The 19,333-nt window shown below is 39.2% G+C and overlaps 1 pseudogene; it reads right to left on the reverse strand.

Moving 5' to 3' along the window:
• Window positions 1–17,878, reverse strand: part of LOC127012682 (collagen alpha-6(VI) chain-like) — a 52,342-nt pseudogene extending 34,464 nt beyond the window's left edge.
• Window positions 17,879–19,333: the final 1,455 nt, after the last annotated feature.

Consider the following 19,333-nt stretch of genomic DNA (forward strand, 5'->3'; position numbering starts at 1 on the left):
TCCACAGCTCTTCTTGCTGATCTGCAAGGTAATAGCATCAGGCTGGACAAAAGGCCTTCCCAGAGGTAAAAGACATCACTGAATACTGATGACACTCACCAGCAGCATTGCATTCACTTGCAGAACCATTTTTGTGCATCGCGCTCATCACTAGCTGTGGCACCTGCAGGTGGGGACCCCAAGGTGTGATTTTTTTCCACATGCAGCCCATCATTATTTACAATTCAAATTTAGCAATACAAAGCTAGGATGTATTCTTACCTTTTCCCTTGTTTTCCTCCATCTCCAATTTCACCTGCTTCCCCAGTACATTTGCAGGACAAACAGCAGCAGGTCCTCTCAGCAATATTGTTCTTAAAAAGAAGAAATTACTGCAGATGAAAATGTGTTTTCCAAAAATTTCTTCATGGCTCTGCTCCTGCTCTTACTGGAAGCACTCACCATAAGAATACAACTGGACTTCATGCTCTATTAATAGCATGACTCCTTTGTTAGTCATATTTACCAAACTTCATACTTATGGTCTGACTGGGCAGTTCTTTTACCCAAGATCTTACTGTGTACATTGGTTCTTTATCAAATAACTTACCAAGAACTTAGATAGCCTGCTAGCGATATCTGTCATGCCAATATCTAAGTGAGATCCATATTCAAATCCTTTTCCAAACTCAATGGATCGGAGGTTTTGAAAATTGGAGGTTCCTTCCAGAACAACAGTTCTAAGACCATCCAAACCTAATTATAACAAATATGAATGTAAATATCAGTTCCACTAAAAACCAGTTTCTGTACCTTATATATACATGCATCATGAAGAAGGTGAATGATATCTATTAGAAATGCCAGCTGTAAAAGCCACACTTCTAATGGTACACAATTCTGTAAGTGATTCAAATGAGGTGCTAGTGACAACAAAGAGCCAATAAAAGGCTCAACATAAAAATCTTCCTATTTGAATAATGATTAATGATTCAAGACCATATGGTTGATTTGGGTGTCAACACAAATATTCACTTAATCATTTAGCTCTTAGGAAAAACAGAAGCTTTAGGTTGCACTTCTTTTTACATTAAAATAATAATAAATATTGGTGACTCCAAGTCATCATTCCATCTGCTACAATAGCAGATCTAAAGCTGAGGTAGACATCAGAGAAATTACACATCTGAATTCTCTGTTTCTCCAACCCAGTTTTGCTGTAAGAATGCATGTCTTTACATTGATCTAGAATGACATCAGTGTGAAATTAGAGTAAGCCTGTGGCCACAAGACACTTCCTCAGGTTGCAAAGCAAGAGGCAAAGAGATATCCGATGCAGTAATGTCCTGAAGTACTGCCCTTGAACTCAGACCGTTCAGAGAAATAACAGGGAAAAGTCTGTTTCCTTTTGTAAGGGAAAAAAGCACAGTGAGGCAACAATTGAGTTGAAAATGCAGTTACATCAGGATTCCAGAGTGAGACTTAGGGAAGGAGCCAAATGCACAGAGAATATGCTGGTCACAGCAACAGCAACAAGCAGTACTTTTCCAGGTTTCTGGCTTGGTCCTGGGTCCCTTTTATACAGTTGTACAACACAGCTAGCAATATCAGCAGATTCAAATCCAAAAAAACTGAATTTACTCTGATTTAAGTTCTCTGAATCTAGCAGACAGACTCCTGACTCACTCGAACAGAGATGAGAGCAGTCTCTAGCTGAATGATGGTGCACAGCCCCAGCAAATGAAATTAAGATCAACAGAAACAAACAAAACTCACCCAAACCTAAGACCAAATTTATTTTAAAATGTATTTTAAAACTCAATCCCAAATCACACTTCTACACCTAATTTGCTGATTGACATAGGACAACTGACCAACAATACACAACACCCCAAGGAATACATTCTTTGGTACAGCTGAGCGAGCTGTTAGGCATATCTATGTATCTCCTCATCTTTCCCGTGCGGCTGCCATAGCGTCAAAAGAAGCCTCATGTTCTCCCCATTGTTACTGCTCTGCAGTTAATAGCATCATTGCTAAAAGGACTGTTATGCTCCATTTTACTGCCTGCACTTGTCACCCTTGTACTCCACCACAGCTCTTCTTGCCACTTGCCTGCTGTTCAGAACAGGTAATTCTTTGCAAGATTGTTGTTGGGAAAAGAGAAGACTGCAGATGTCTGTATGGGATGAGGGACAAGCACATACCAAACGGACTGGTACCAATTGAGAAGCCCCTTGCATCTCCCTGTAGCAAATCTACCCTTTCCATCTCCAGTTCTGTGTTTCACTGTTTCTTGCATGACAGTCTCCTGCACGCATCAGAAGGGCACGGATATCTGTGGCTGTGGGAAAGTTAGTTAAACATTGTAAGACAGATTGTTTCAGATCCTAAAATCTCTAAATGGGGAAGTCATCCCAAAGAAGCATTACTGTTTACTTAGTCCTGTTACTAGATGTTTTCCAAAACATCCACTACTGGCCACAGACAAAGATATGGGCCAAACTAGGAGGACAGTCTTACCTGGCAGTGTCAATCTCACTTCAATAGAGCTATTCTGATTTATATTGACTGGGCATCTGAGACTATAACTCCTTGTATTTGCTGCTAATCTCCCTCTGCTCTTTCTGCAGAAAAATATTAAATACCTCTTCTCACCCCATTGCTAGGTGACCTGAGAAATGAAACATTGTGACTTTTCTAAAAAAGATACCTTTGTTTTTAAGTTCTTCAGATTTTTGTTCGAGTGCTTCTAAGTCATCATCCACACCATCTGAAAACACATGTAATATCTACAAAGACATAAAAGAGAGAATTTAAATCACACAGAAGCAAAGAACAACTGTATTTCAATCTTTCTTACACAATTTTGACGAAAGGATTTTGCCTAAGTCATCACATTACCTTTTGTCGGGTCTCGTTCTGAAACGTTTTCCAGAGTGACTGCAAGAGTTCAACATTAAGTTGGAATGGTCTTTTGATCACAGCATCTGACAGGTCACGCAGGAGAAATTCACTGTCGACGTAGAACTTTGCGGATATTGGAATAACAGTATTCTTCACTTGAACAGCCACGCTGCTCTGTGCCTTGGACTCAGCATTGCAGCTCACGTCCCTTAGAGACAGGAGGGCTTGCAAAATCTCAGGGAAATGCTTTTCCAGTTTAGTCTGTCCATGAAATAAGTGGCGGCCTTCCCTCTGTGATGAGATGCCAAATCCCACAGTGACATCCACAAAACAAGCTACTGTAGGGAAAATCATAAATAAATGCATCAAACAATTTTCGTTTCAGGTAAAGAAAAACAGAAGAGAAAAAACACAATGATGCCAGACCAATGCACATCAGCTAAGTAGGCAGGAGCCTCTGGAGTCTGTCATCTCCAAGCCTCAGGTAGATTACCTAAAATGAATCTTTAGGTCTCCAATTCATTTAGAGACATGTTAATCTTAAACCCACTCAGACGCATTTTTAATTTCTAGAGAAAAATTGTGGAAATGAAAAGCATATTGGATAAAGCTGTCAAAAAATCCCTAAATGCCTTTAACTGAAAATGTCTTCTGTGATTATCCTTATATAACAAATCTGAGAGCCCATCCTTCTTAATAGCAACATCAGCATCAGTTTCAGGAATTATTTCACTGGAGGTACTTCTCGGTTTAGCAGTTTTTGTCCCTTCCTTCCCCTTATTCCCCAGCTACAGGCAATTGAGCAGGTATCATTTAGAAGATCAGAGGGCTGTTTGTTTTTAACATGTTGTACTGGAGAGTTAACACATAACTGCTGTAGTATTCTCAGTACTTTAAAAGCAATGCTATGCCTAATGTTTAAGATTTGGGTTAATACTAAATCACTTCCCTTCTTTGCTCCTCATCATGCTTTTTACCTGTGCTTGCACATTCATTGTGGCATGCACAGCTCTGCACAGTTAGCAGACAGAGCAGGGGCCCCCAACTCTCAGTATGCATTTTAGCATAATTTCTCACTGCATGTGAGGTAACGGGAAAATCAGAAGCAAAATGGCCACACATACCACAAAATGAGAAGTACTGCCACCATGTCCCTTGTTTAATTAGATGTAACGTCACTCTAATCTGTAATATGACTGAGCCACTGCATGGGTATTCTATGAGATTAATGTCTTTCTCTTATTATTTCTGTCTGCAACTCAGAAGAAGAGAAAATACATGTTTTTAAGAATTACACCTATTGCTAGTAGTACTTTATTTCTGCTTTGCAATAGTTGTAACTGCTTCTAACTTTCTCAAACTAGTGTTTGGATGATATGGCATCACAGTTGTTGTTAACCCAGAAACAAAACCTATTTGAAAGTGCTAAAGCTGTACTTTAAGGAAGCGGATGAAAATTATACACTCTAAAGCTCAGATAGAAGTTTAAACAATTAAAACTAAAATCTTCAAGCCTGGGTTGTGTGATCTTAATCAATCAGTTCAAATTTGCAGAAGTGAGAACGTAAATACATGGATAAGTTAATGAGTACAGTAGGCTATGAGCTTGCAGAAAACTTACTAAATTCACAGTAACTGTTCATGTGTGTCTTCTTATCCTTCCTGAAGGGGAAAAAATGGGAACTACCTTACGTACCAGGGAAGGAGAGTATTTGCATGGGCAGCAAGGAAGAAGCTAACACAATGCAAACTGACATGGGTGGCTATTTGTTTGTCAGCTCATATCCTTTATTCTATGGAGGGAGCAAAGAGTCATCAGGTCATTTCTTTCAGCAATTTTAGAGAGACTGGATGTACCTAACTTATTCCACAGAGATCATTATCTTCATGTGAGTCAGAAGAATTTTTCTATTCTGTTTTCAGAATGTTGCAGAAGATCAGCCAAATGTATTCTAAAGAACCACTCTAACTGGGAAGCATACTTAAAGCAGCACACGGAGATCTTAGAACAGTTTGATTCAGGGATGTTTACCTTTTCTATTATTATCCTCACAAATAACATTAACTAGTCTTTTTTTTATGGTCTTCAAGTTAGAAAAATCATCAATGGCATATTTCCTACCTGATGATCCAGTTATCTGTGTTAGCTGGGACTGATCAACGTTTCCCATGCCTATGGCATATATATCAACACTTTTCTTCCTCAGGCTTTCTGCTGCTCTTGCAGCTTTACTGGTTGTTCATCCAGCAATGATTACCAGTAAAATCTGTTGGATATTTTCATGTATTCTGCTACCCTTTTCTGGTTGGAAGTTGAGTTTCACTTTCCCACATGCATTTTCAATATTACTTTGGTGTCCTTTCATTTGTTTGATGCTTTGAATTTTAAATTCTTGTTCTGATGTTTGGAAAAATGCCTAGGTTGAACTCTTCTTTATAGACACCACCGTACAATGCAAAGCCAATTTTGGTATTTTGAACACTAACAGCTGGATTGATCATACTTGTCACAAAGTCCATCATTATCCTGAAGTTTTCTTTATCTATGTTTCTGGAACCGTCCATTAGGAAAATAACATCTGCTTTCTTTGGACAGTCTGCAGAAGATAAAGGAAAATATATTATTAATAAAGTACACAATTCTATGTCTATCATTAGTAATCCTGCCTCTACCTCCCACATCCTACTTGTCATAATGACAAAAAAAACCCCAACAAATAGATCTACAAAAAGAAAGTTAAGGATATAAAATGTAATGTACACGGAAATTCAGACATCTAGTCCCAGAACACAAAACATACTCCTGTAAGCACATATATTGCAGAGTAACCATAGGTACATTTCCCTCTTACCTACTGAGCAAACAAAGTTACATTAGCGTAACCAAATGTCCACAGGGCAAGGGCACATTTCATCTCAGCCTCATGCAAATGCCTAAAGAGGTCAGGTGACACACACATCAAAAATGCCTATTTCTCTCCATGCTTCTGAGAAAGGGAAACTACAGTGACTACACATGACAGCTGTAGACAGCTAAAGCTAAGTAGGCTAAATCCCATCCTATGTGTATATACAAAATTGAGACTCTTCAGGATTCATAGACGAGGTGTCTCCCCTGTCTGAGAACCAAATTGCTCTCAGCATGCTTACCATCGTCCAAAAGGACCAACTTCCAAATAAAGCACAGCAGCCATAGCTACTTCCATTCAGAAAGATGGCAGAAGGAGAAGGTAGGAAAGAGTAGCCACTACGAGAGCTGAACCGAACAAGCAGGAAACAGAGATGACTGCTATTTAAATGACATTAATCAGAACAGATTACATTATCTGTATTGATCTGACAGATGCCTTTGCAAGATTTTCCTTCAAACACAGTTGTAGGGGAAGAGGAAGTTGAGCACAACAGCCAATAGTGAGTCTACACTTACCTGGTACTGAAATATCACATATATTATTTGTTATATTTGCAGTTAAGTTCTCAAGTCCTTCAAAGGTATCCACACAGAAACATTTGTCCTCTGATCCAGCCCTTGTCAGAAGCTCATTTCGATTTGCTCCTTCTACTCCAACTGCGTAGGTGGTAATTCCTTTGCTCCTTAATCTCTGGGCCACATCATCCAGCATGGCTTTATCATGGGATTCCCCATCAGTTATCACTATCAGCACCTGGGGAACTTCTTTGCTCATGCAGCTGCCATGTTCTTCAGTGAAGAACGTTTCTGAATGGACCAGTGCCTTTGCCATGTAAGTTGTTTGTCCTAGAGGGTCATCTCTCTGGACTGCCTCAGTAATCTCCAGTTTTGTAGTATACTTATTGAGGTAGAAGAGCACTACTGGTTTATTAGAATATTTCAGTGCTCCAAACTGAACTCCATCTGGGCCAACCAGATTGCTTCACCAGGACAATCATGAAGTCTTTCATGGCCTGGTACTGTGAGGAGCTTATGCTTCCAGAGCTGTCCATAACAAACACAATGTCTAAACGTTCCACTCTTCTGCATTCTGTAAAAACAAACAGAGAAAAGTGAAGATTTCATGTGTAAAATTATGCAGAATCTTACTGATTATTATAACTCAAGTCCATTTCTCAGTTCTATGCAATGTCTGTATAACTTTGCTAACTGAATGGTGTATGCACAGATAACTGTCTTGTTGCTATCAATAAGTTGCACATGTGACAGATTCTTGTTGCTTCTTCTGAGACTGTTCAGTGTGAACTTCATGATTCCAGTAACCAGAGCAGAGTTAGACTAAACTGAATGTTTTCTTAGTTATCAAAAATGCTGTCCTTTTGCTCTGGACACCACAGTACACAGCTTATAGAGCCAACAGAAACTGTCATATTTCAGTTGATACTGTGGAAATATTTCTATTAGCTTACAATATCTAAAGCTATCCTTCCACAGGATTTGAATATTAATTGAAACTTTCCCCTCTCTTGCATACAGCACATTTTGTCAGTTCATACTTAACATCTAGCAGAAAAAATCCAAATGTTTATTTCATATCTGAATTAAACATAGCAGTGGGTTTGCCTCCTACTGTCTCAGTGTTGTAAATTATTGCTTTGAAGAGCTGGGCTAACACCCTCCAGCTTACTCCCTGGTGGGAGAACGGTCTGGTCCCCCCAAAGGGCAGTGTTGTCCCAGTTACAGACATACAGAGCAGCACAGATGATAGCTTGTAACTCATTATATTTCAAGCTTCCCTGTTTACACCTGATCTTTCTCACTACATAAGCTACTGATGCCTTTTCCAAAACTGCTGAGAAGAAAAAATGATGCTTAGCATCTTGGCTAATTGTAGTAGTACTCAAAAACTCTCCTTAGTTACAAGTTCTGTATTACAGTAGCGCAAAGACATAGCCACATGTCTAAACACTGACTGGACCTCTTAGGACTCTGAATAAATCACCCTTGCATGCTTTGCTCTTCTCCCCACTCTCCTCTCCGCCCCCCTACCCCTAGGTGAAGAAAGGGAGTTCTGAAAGCTCAGAAACTGGATGCTGGGTAGACTTCAGTACTGAACTCAACAGATAACCCCACTTCTTTTAAATGAGTGCAATTTCCATGACTGAAGCAGCGACTTTGAATCCAAGTTTTAGCAAGCTACTCTATGTTCTACCTTTATACAGCAGACAGAGATCAAAAAGTACACACGCTTTAAAGTCTTTTGCACTGTCACAGCAATACAGTATGCCTTAGTGCAACTGAGTCAGACAATGCATAGCTGCTACTCAAGTGTTTTTTAAAATCCTGTCTCATGTTTGCAAGCATGGCTGACATCCATGAGAGCCACAGCAGCAGGACACCCCATCTGCTTCTTTTTGCAGCCTGACCACTTTCCCCATTTACACTCTCAGCTAAAGGTATCATCCCAAGAAAAAAACAATCCAGTTCACATAGTTGGCCAGGTCTGTAAAGATTATAAATATTGTATGCAAGCTTGCCTGCCAGTGTGGTTTAATATGACTCCATTCATTTAATCCGCATAGGGGGGAAAAAAAAAATTAAAGAAGAGAATGGCTTGAATTCTTAATTCGTTTTGTCCAGAAAGGGCAACATCTGGGAACACAGAAGAATAAGAAATTTCAAGTGGGATTACAAATGTACTCTTGCCAAAGACACTGATTGCATCCTAGTTGCCTCTGGCCCCAGAGAACTGCATTCAGTGACAGTGTGGGCCCTTCCAACACTGCTACTCAGAAAAAAACAAGACTGAGTCATCAGAAGCTCCCTCTCTTGCCCCTGTGTGGAGTCCACAGAAATAGCAGCTGAAAGCCGTGCATAATGAGATGACAATTACCATACTTACTATCATCAGGAGGACTACTGCAAATGTCAAAAACGAGGTTGCTTTTTATTTGGCTTAGAATATCAAAATTTTCAACATAGAATACCATTTCATGCTTCCCACTAATCTCTTCAAGCTGAGTTTTGTTTGCATTAAAAACTCCAGCAAAGTAGATGATAATGCCTTTATCTAGGAGCACTGTGGCAGAGGCTTTAACTTCACCTTGCAATTCCCCATCTGTGATCAGGATGAGAACTTTTTAAACTCCATGACATGAACCACTACTGGCTTGAAAGTATTTAAGCATGAACTGCAGTGCTTCTTCTGTCAGTGTGGTGGATTGAAGGGGAGATACCCTATCAATAGCACTGAGGATATCTCTTTTGGTGGAGTAGGTGTTGAGCTTGAACTCTTCCTTTGGTTTGTGACTGAATTGGACAACACAAATCTGCACTCTGTCTGCACCAACATCTGTTCTGTTCACCAGCTCTCTCATGAAGTTTTTAATTTTCAGAAAATTCTCATTTCCAATACTTGCACTGTCCACTAGAAATGACGTCAGTTTTCACTTCTTTGCAGACTGTCAAGGAAAAAAATATTTTTAAGCTTAGATTTTTCTACATTTTTTTGAGAAAAAACAAACAGGTTAGACAGAATAACCTCAGAGACAGAAAAGAAAGAAAAATATTCAGCATAAGGCTTTTCAAACTCTAGATTTTAGTAGTTCATTGTTAAGTTATGACTGTGACTAAAATACTTTACCCCCTCAGATCTGAACAAGGGCATTATTAACTTCATCAGTTGCAATTCGATCAGTCAGCATTAAATCACAGCCAAGCAACTGAAGCAGCATCTTAAGATCAGCAAGGAATTTCTAAAATAAAAATCTAAAGCCTATTGCTGATCAAGTTTTGGACCCTGAGAAACCTGAAACTTTTCTCTTCGTTTCACTAAGGTAGGAAACAGCAACTTGTTTTACACAAAGAGGCGAGCCAAATGGTAGATAGGTACAAATGGACAGCCTGCATGCTGGTAGGTCACATTCAAGCACATTTTTTCATTAATGTTTTATAGGGTTGTAAGAAATAAACCAGGGATGGAGGTATTAGTGCAACACAAGTTTTGCTTGTTTCCTGGTGAATGCTGGCCAAAACGCTACCATTTAGAGAACACTTATTTCTACATCACTACTTTAAATTGTAAAACTGTCCTATTTTGACTTCCGCAGATCTCAATTCTAGAATCCTATTTGAGGGGTATGCTGTGCCTATCTACACCTGATAAAAGAGACTGGCTTGTTTGAGATAAGAAAAACAGCAGGCTCAATAGCTAGCTTTAAGAAAGATATGTTCAAAATTAGATACATTCACAGACCTAGCTGTTCTACAGTGATATGTGATTTTGGGTGCCTTTGACATTGGTAGCTCAATTTCATAGAATCATGGAATCATAGAATTGTTTGGGTTGGAAGGGACCTTTAAAGATCATCTAGTCCAACCCCCTGCCATGGGCAGGGACACCTTCCACTAGACCAGGTTGCTCAAAGCCCCATCCAGCCTGACCCTGAACACTTCCAAAGATGGGGCATCCACAACTTCTCTGGGCAACCAGAGAATAAAGTCTGTAATATACAGGCAAGAGATGCCTGGTGTGTTCTGGAAATAAGACGTTTTCATGATATTGGCCAACATTTAAGCTACACAAAAATCACCATCACCCTCTGAAAACTTCAACTGACTGACAGTGAAATTGTTCAAGCTAGAAAAAAGGTATCTTACATTATTCATGAAATAATTTCTCTATCAAATCAAAAGGAATCTGCTTATTTTCTGTGTTGTCAGGACAAAGTGAAAGCACGGTCTTACCTTCTACGGTACAGATCTCTCAGACAACTTCATTTTTAATGTCTTTCAGCAAGTCAAAATCATGTACAAAGTACACTCTGTTTTTCACTCCTGCAATCTCATAAAGCTGCGTTATATTACCTTCCCTCACACCAATGGCATAAATGTTAATCTGGTCTTCCCTGAGTTTCATGGCTGGTTCCTTCACGCTGTCCTGTGACTCTCCATCTGTGAGAACAACTAGATGGCAAGGCACTGTAATTCCTCGCTGCCTCCTGGACTTTTCAAACAATGGCTTCATGTAAGCTAGAGCTCCCCCTATACTGGTATTTCCACCTATTTGCCGAATATTTTCAATCCCTTTTATCAAATCGCTTATTAAGTTCAAACTCCAGTTAATTGAAATGTGAGAACTGCACGAGTCCAAGTTGAACTTTATTCATTCCTATGTCAAACAACCTAATAATTTCCTTCAAAAAATTCTTCACACCCACAAAATCCCAGTAGTCAAGACTTGATGAACCATCAATGAGCAAATAAATATCAGCTGCTTCTGTGTCCAGGCATCCTATGTGGAACGAGAAAGTCTCCGTTACATCACCGTTGTGTGCATGCACAGATCACCTATCTCCACTCCTTTTGTAATACATAATAAACTAATACATGGATAAATTCTCCATTTGGTAACAAAAAAGTTGGCAAACTTAACCTGCTAGGCATCTTAGGCATGGCAGCAAGAAACAAAAGGCTATTGATCCATGGCTATATGACTGTTTTCCCCACAGACAACAAAACTGATAGCTTGGAGTTGTCAAACACATCTGAAATACTTTTAAGCAACTACATCCAGCAATTCCCAGAATTCTGAGAACAACTTTTATCAACCATCAGAATTCATCACGCATCATTACACAGCCATGTTAAACATTTAACCAGTATGACTGATTTTACTGTTGAATAAGGTTCCATGGACCAGCAGCAGTCCACTTAATGTTCTGGTAGTCCACAGCAGGAAACCACTGACTTTCAGTGTTTTTAGGAATAAATCCACTGGTAATTTTTAATAAAATATCTAAGGCTACTCTATTGTTATTACTACTTCTAGACCAGTCTGAAAACTTCAGCCACTTCATTTTGCCAGGACATACACCCTGATGGCTTAAGATCTGCCAAAAACCCCATGATGTACACATTCTCGTCTATTTTCTAGGTTTGACCAAAATAAAGGGTAGACTGACTGGAAGGTTAACATTCCAAGGGAAATCTCATTCAGATGCAGTATCTTCCAACAGATCAACCTCTAACAGTGCCTTAGTAGGTTTTTAACTCACTCTCTAACAGGAACAGTTGAAGTTTCTGCCAGTATTAGTCCTTCCTATTAAATAATGGTACAAATAAACAGGTTTTTAACACTACTGAACTTTAGCAGTATGCTAGTGAGTAAAATGTGAATCCATATTCAACTTTAAATACAAATTCCTCTTCTCAAAGGTTCAAACTGAAAAGTTCAGCTTGAGAACATGAGAAGGTTCTCAAAACCTCAATCATAGTTCAGGATAGTCTTCAGTTAAAACCCCTTAACCTGGAAAGAACCAAAGTTTTTTGGAAAGCTTTACCTCTTTTGAGAATCTCCTTTCTTTCAGAGAGGACACAGAGCTTGTTTTGTATTTGATTCAAGAGCTTCTTTCGAAAAACTGTATTTTGCCTTTGCAGATCAAAGAACACCTTGAGACTGGTAACATACTGCTCTTGAGGATGAGTGGCTATCTAGACCAGCTGTTGATCAGAAGCATCTTCAACACCTATGGCAAACACGGTCATGCCACTTCTCCGCAGAAGAGTAGCAACATCACTCACCATGTCTTGAGAGAGTCTGTGGGTAACCAGAACAGCTATTTGCTCTACCCCTTGCTTCTTTCCGTTCCCAGCACTTTCAGTAAAGAGTTTTAGCCTCGTGACATTAATAGATGCACCAGCGTTGGCTTTTCCTGATCCAGCAGAAAGGTTCTGTATTATCTGCAGAATTTCAGCTTTGTTTGTGTCTGTGTTCAGATGAGACACCACTTCTTGTCCAGTGTACATCACCAGGCCAATTATGCATTTCTCCTTCACATCAAATGAGGATGTTAGGTTTTGCAGGAATTTTTTTAACTCTTCAACGTTTGACTTTGAAGTACCATGATCAACTATAAACACAATGTCAGCAACCAAGTCTCCATCACATACTGCAGTGGAAAAAGGATGAGAATAAAGCAATGTTAGTGGCCATCTTCTATGCTATTTCTATAATTAACTATCAACAGTTGTTTTTAGTTTTTTTCTAAGACAAGGTTTTCTGCTTTAAAGTAAAACAAGTTTGTAAAAATGTTTTTTTTAGCCAAAGATGACAAGCTACTGAAAGACAAACTGATAAAACCTCATTTTAAGTTAAAATAAACGACCAAAAGATCAGAAAAAGCTAGGAGATATAATAGCAGAAGTGTTTATGGTTTTATATGAAGCATATTCTTGTAACTTCAACTCTTGCCTGTATTTTCTAGTGTATTGATCCAGAAGATACATATGTAAGGATATTGGCTGGACCATGCATGCTAAAAATCTTCAAGTACAGGGGTTTTTATTTTTTAATCACTCATCTGATATATATATATAAGAAAAATCCCAATACACAAATCTATTTTCAATGCTACATGAAAAGTATAAGTTTCTTAGCTGTACCATTAAGGATTTGATAATGGAGAGTCTAATATAATTCCTTTAATTCACACTTGCCAAATGTCCTGAAAGACTGTTCATTAATTTACTAATTGTGGAGGGTCCATAGCCTCATAAGGATTTGTATTTCATTAACAGATACTAGTTGTATCAATTACCAATGAGTAAAAGCAAAAAAGATGACTTCATCTCCATTCTTCTTAGTATCAGAGTACAAGTGCCTCACACACACCCCTACACATGTAAAAGCACCAAGTTTTAAGAATAATGCCAAGCGCAAAACTTCATGTGCACGAGTGTATGTCCATCTCATCCATATTCCTACTTCCCTATTTTAAAACATGCTAAAGCTAGGCAAAGTATTGAAAACCCTGGCTAACACATTCCTGTTCTTTGTTTTTCAGCAGCCTGTGTACCTTGAACATTACACAAGTTGCTGGAGATGAGAAGGTACATGATGCCTAGAGTGGCTAGCATCAGACTGAAGGTCTAAGTCCTTAAATGTCATCTCCCACATTATTGATTTTCTTACCTTCTACTTCTTTAATGCTATCCATTTGGAACTCTGCAATAATATTGAAGACATTTTTAGAAAACAGAGGGAGGTCCCATTCCTTAGGAAAATAATAAGAGAATGCCTGTGTAGCCATCAAGCTCAGTTGTTGTGTCACAGCTTCATGTATCCCAAGGACTATCACTTTTACTCTAGTCTTGTAACATTTTCGTTGACTCTTCCACATCATCTTCAGAAGGCAAAGAAGACAGCACCACTAAAACCTGATTTCTATCTGCTCCATTAACTGGTTCTTCAAAATACCTTTCATAAATGTAACGGAGGGCATTGCCAGTTTTTAGCGGCCCACCTTGCAATGCTTGCATTTCTTGCACATGCATCAACATATGCTTCTTTGTTTTGTATGTGTCCAGTTCAAACTCTTCATGATCATCATCGTTGTACTGAACAAGTGCAAGACGGTATTGGTTAGATTCCAGTGGCAGATTGTATATCAATTTGCTAATAAAGTCTTTCATGTAAGGAAATGTGTAATTTTCTGTGTCCTGTTGGCCAGGAAGCAACAGGACAATATCTGTAGTATCTGCAGAGGCCACACAAAAACATAGCATTAACAATTTTTAACTAAGTCTCCAGACACAAAGAACAGAATGTTGAGGCAATAAAGTGACATAGTGCTCACTCAGCGATAGTCCAGGAACAGAAATACAAAAGCTTAAACAGTTTCTATACCTAGAAGCTGGTCTACATAGTTTTTACCTTTTAAAAAACCTTTTCACTGTTACAACATTTAACTAATGGGGTTCTAGACAAATGCCGACTTGCCCAACATCCCAAATTCTTCCTGACTTTAACAGAGGCTGCCACATCCGTGATTCCTCAAGATCAGACTGTAACTTCATTTTGAGAAAATGCTGAGATCTCACATTTCTTATTAAGGAAATGAATTCTTTACATTACTCCTAGTAAAGAAAATGCTTTCAAGTACTCAATTTCTTTCAGAATTTGAATTCTTGAAAGCAATTTCTTTCCTGTGCCTTCTTTCATTTACAAATATCAAGGGCCTGGATTCAGTTCATATTTCATTTTTGTCAAAACCCAGCACAGGAGTTCTGCTCCAACTAATTCTTCACAGACCCTTTAATACCAGTTGTTACGGAAATGGAAACAAATTTTTCAAATAATGGAATAAAACACACAACAAAGCTGCAAAATCCATCATTTGGAAGTTGGCAGATTCAGAACTGCTTGTCAGCACCAATTTTGCCACCCGTACACCCTGTTTATGCATGACACAGAGTTGCCATGGGAAAAATTAGAAAGTCATTAAAGACAAGTCTGTAGTTAACATGCAAGAGGGAGCACAATTTAACATTGCTCAGGAAACTTCCAGTTTATGCTTTCCTACCTTTGCAGTGATCATTTTGGCAACCTTAACTTTCTCTCTGTGTGATGTTTGTCCAATACAGGAGAATTCATAGTTTCACTAACTATGTTTAGAGTTATTTAAGACTTTCTGCTGAAAAAGTTTAGTGATTTTTTTAAAGGAAACCCTACACATCCTTTGTCTACCATGGCCCTTTCAGACAAGGTGAGAAAACAGCTTTATCCCACAGAAGTTTTATCCAGATTTAGAAAATCTGCATACAGCTAAAAATTAATATTTCTTTTACTTTGCAGCTCTTACCAAGGAGAGTTCAGGCAGCGGGATGAAACAACTGCCAGCCAGAAATGCTCAAAGCAGTAAAAGTCACACCACCCCCAAGCAGCACAACCGCGCAGGGGTTGCCTGAAATGGGACATGAGATCACTTGGCGCAATCACTCTGTTTCTCCTGTAACAAATCGTAACTCTTCCCCTCCTTCCCTTCCTAATGTCCCTCTGGATGGTAGACAAACTCCAGGAAAATAATGTTTATTCCATGCAAGGAATGCATGGTTTAGGACACCCTATCTGACAAACACTTTAAAAGTAATAAAAAGCTGCCCTAATCTGAGAGTAATATCTTCTAATTCCTTGCAAATGCATTCATCCTGTGGAACTCTAGTACTGTAAATTGAAATATGAAAATTATGCACTGTCATAATATCTGTAAGAAGTTCCCTACATCAGCAAGGTCTGATCTTCAGCACAGAAATTTACTGTGCCACTCAAAAGCCTGCATGCCTGTTGACTCTCTTACAGCTCTCACTGAGGATGCAGTTAGGGAAGAAATATGGCTTACACTAAAGCTCCAGTGCAAAGTCTACTGCATATGCCAAAAACTGTATTTCAGAAATGCAATACACACACTTAAAAAGTAGGAGGAGTCTAAAGAGGGGAAAGAAAAGATTAAGACTACAAGCAATCTTCCCATTTTATCTGCTACAGAGCTATTACCTTAGTCCAGCTGAACGGTAAGAAGCCTACTCCATCAAGGAAAAGCCCACAGGTGATGTTGTGCTCTTTCTTTTTCTCTCTCTTCCAGCTGCTTCTCAGTATAGACCACACAATATACATTACAGATCACACATGCAATATTGAACTAGTGTTCAGAACCTGATATCTAGCTACAAGCCCAGATGAAATATTTGCTAACTAATGTTCCTTTTTTAATGCTACACAAAAGTTATCTTAACATTTGGAAATACAATGCAATACAGTCCAATTTTTCTGATGGATTTTTTTTCATTAGAATACTGAAAATGATCATTACACTCTATGGGACTGACATGAAATAGCACAGCTTACCTTCTTGCACAGCTATATCATTGTAATCAGGTATACTTATTAAGTCACTGATATTTACTTGGATAATATCATTTGCACGTATTAGCAAATGAATACAAAGAGACAAATTTCTCACAAGGAAAAATTTTTTGTTGTTGCTGTTTTTTTTAAAGAAGACCTTTTCTGATGAGCAGAAGAGCCAGTTTGTAACACTTACCAGACAAAGGGAAAGGTGTCTGAATGGAACATTTCAGACCATCAGGGTCCCTAAATGGCTTATAGAGACTGATACCCTTTTTATAGGATTTCAGTTAATTGGCCACGGAAAATCCTCCCACAATGGTATTAAATAAATACATTTTGGTAGTTTGGAAACCTCTAAAAAAATACATATTTATTGTCTTCCCCTCCTCCTATTCTTTCCCTTTTCTCTTCTTCACCTCCCACCTCTTTTTCTCTGGACCGAGCACCAAGCTGACCTTCAGGGCTGAGCTGCTTCAGACATCAGGAGCAGCAGCTCTGGAATTCACATCTCGCTCCTCCATGACATCCCTCTTCTGGGATTTTGGCAGTGCAGTCACCCACGGCATCCCTCAGCCCTGTACATCCTTAGCAGTGAGGCAGTGGACAGCAGCTCCTTCAGGGTCTTCAAGGTTGCTGGTGCTCTCTTCCCTAGTTGGGACTAACACCTTGACTCTCCCAGTCACCATTTTTCAAGTCTTGACCAAACTGGTTGGGGATGGGGCGTTGGCACAGTCTCATTGGAATATATCAGAGAAAATAAAGGGGCTGCTACAGAGATTCACTGGCTCTGAATGCCTCATTAACACCATGGTATTTCTGGCCTTGCTATCCTGCATTCTTGGACCACACTTTCATTGTTTCACTTCTCAAAATTCAATAAATCTGTAATATCACAGTGACTTCTTGGAATTTAAAAAACAGATTTAGTGTATAGATGATGAACAGTTAGCCAAAAGCTGCAGTTGCTCTGTGTCTATGTAACATATAGAAATATGTTGATTTTAAGCCTAAAATTAGGTGCTGTAAGAAGAAAATCTATATAAAGCCTTGTAAATCTATCTAGAGCCTTTGAGGCTATCTGAAAATATTTGTAGGGTTGTAGAGCATTTCTAGGCAACTGGAATTTTTTTTTTAATGCAATTTGTTGTTCTCACATTTATTTCCACTTCAAGTTGCTAGTGGATGATATTGTAGGACATAGGAAATCTTTTTTAAGATAATCCCACAGAGTGATGGGCCTGACAGCACTAACTACTTACTTATCTCCATTGATTTCAAAGGAAATTTCACCATGATAAGAATTTGATAGTAAATTAAAGCCTTGATTTACCAAAATCCTGAAATGCTTTCTGGATCCAGGGGCAGCGAGGGTACAAGTAAACAAACCGCATCATGTTGACCCACAGACCTCACCTCACAAAGGGAAAAGCATGGAAATATTCTCCAAGATATTTATGGAGGAGATGTATGTTCTCCCATAGCTGTGTTTCACCTTCACAGGGCCTACTCCAGCTCCCTTCAAAATCACAGGAGTATTTTGGGCTTTTTTTTTTTTTGTGAGGGATAACAGTATACCAATCTCATGAGATGCTAGCAAAGAAACTTGTCCCTGTTTCACCTCTGCTGAATGAGTCAGTCTGACACAGACTAGAGCCTCTGGGACTCAGCAATCAGGTGCTACGAATTTCTGCCTCCCTTTCACAGCATATAGGACACTGACACTTCTTCTGCTATAACACAGACCTCCAGCAAGATCAGCTGGTGGACGTAAATCACCTGGCAGAAGCTGAGCCTGAACAGGCCAGGAATGATGTGGATGGGAGAGGAAGGTATCTGGAATAATTTGTAGCCATGATTTAGTCTTCTTGGATTGGCTGTGCTCACCCTTGTTTTTTCAATGCAGTTTAGGAATATTTTGGGAGTCTTCCTTATCAACAATAAATTCTGATATAACAGCATTTGCTAGTAATGGTTCCTTTCACCACTGCTTGGCTAGGAGACTCTGCTCTGAGCTGGCCAGCTTTGGACAAACTCTAGTGTAGACTACAGCAATGCAGTATTTCTGGGCATAAAGCCAGTAGCTCTTTTAAAACTCCAGCAAGGTTACAGACAAGCACTTTGTTTCCTCAGGAGCTCGGGCTCTGTTAATCTAAGGAGTCTGGCAGAGCATACTGCACTCCATCACAGATACTGGGGGTAAGGTAGGCACAGCTGAGATAGGGAGACAGGACCAGAAGAGGAAAGTTAGGCGCAGCTGAGACAGGGAGACAGGACCAGAACAGGAATAGGATAATTGCAACATGGTCTTTCACTAGTAGAACGTCGTCTTTGCCAGCACTGGCAGTTCTGCATTTCAACAGTAATTATCTAGAGACTTGGCTCCTGATGGCCCTTCAGACATGCTCTTTCCTGGGGCCGTGGCTGCTAGCACTGCCTTGCCTTGGGAATTCTGTGGCAACTCAGAGACTTCTTGTCACTGAAAGTGTAAAGAAAAGAGAATCTTTCAGAACTTAAAGCTGTGGTTTAAACTAGCCAAGAAAACTAATTAAAGAAGAGGAATCATATGTTTTTTCCCCGTTAGATTCCCCTAGAGAACACTTGATCTTTTTTTTCACATCACTTTTACAGTAAGCTCCCTTGCTGTAGATCTAAGTTAACTGGTTGTTCATGTGTTCTCAGCTATTTGTACAGGCTTGCAGTAAATATCTGGGAAGATGTAATACACAGCTTCTACCTAACAGATGTCTTAATTCAATAAAGACATCAAACAGTCCCTGGTTTTCACAATCAAACACTGTACTTCTCAAATGAAATAGAGATGATCTTCCATTAGAAACACTTTAGAGCTA

The sequence above is a fragment of the Gymnogyps californianus genome, chromosome 2 (assembly GCF_018139145.2).
Source record: "Gymnogyps californianus isolate 813 chromosome 2, ASM1813914v2, whole genome shotgun sequence".
Lineage (NCBI taxonomy): Eukaryota > Metazoa > Chordata > Aves > Accipitriformes > Cathartidae > Gymnogyps > Gymnogyps californianus.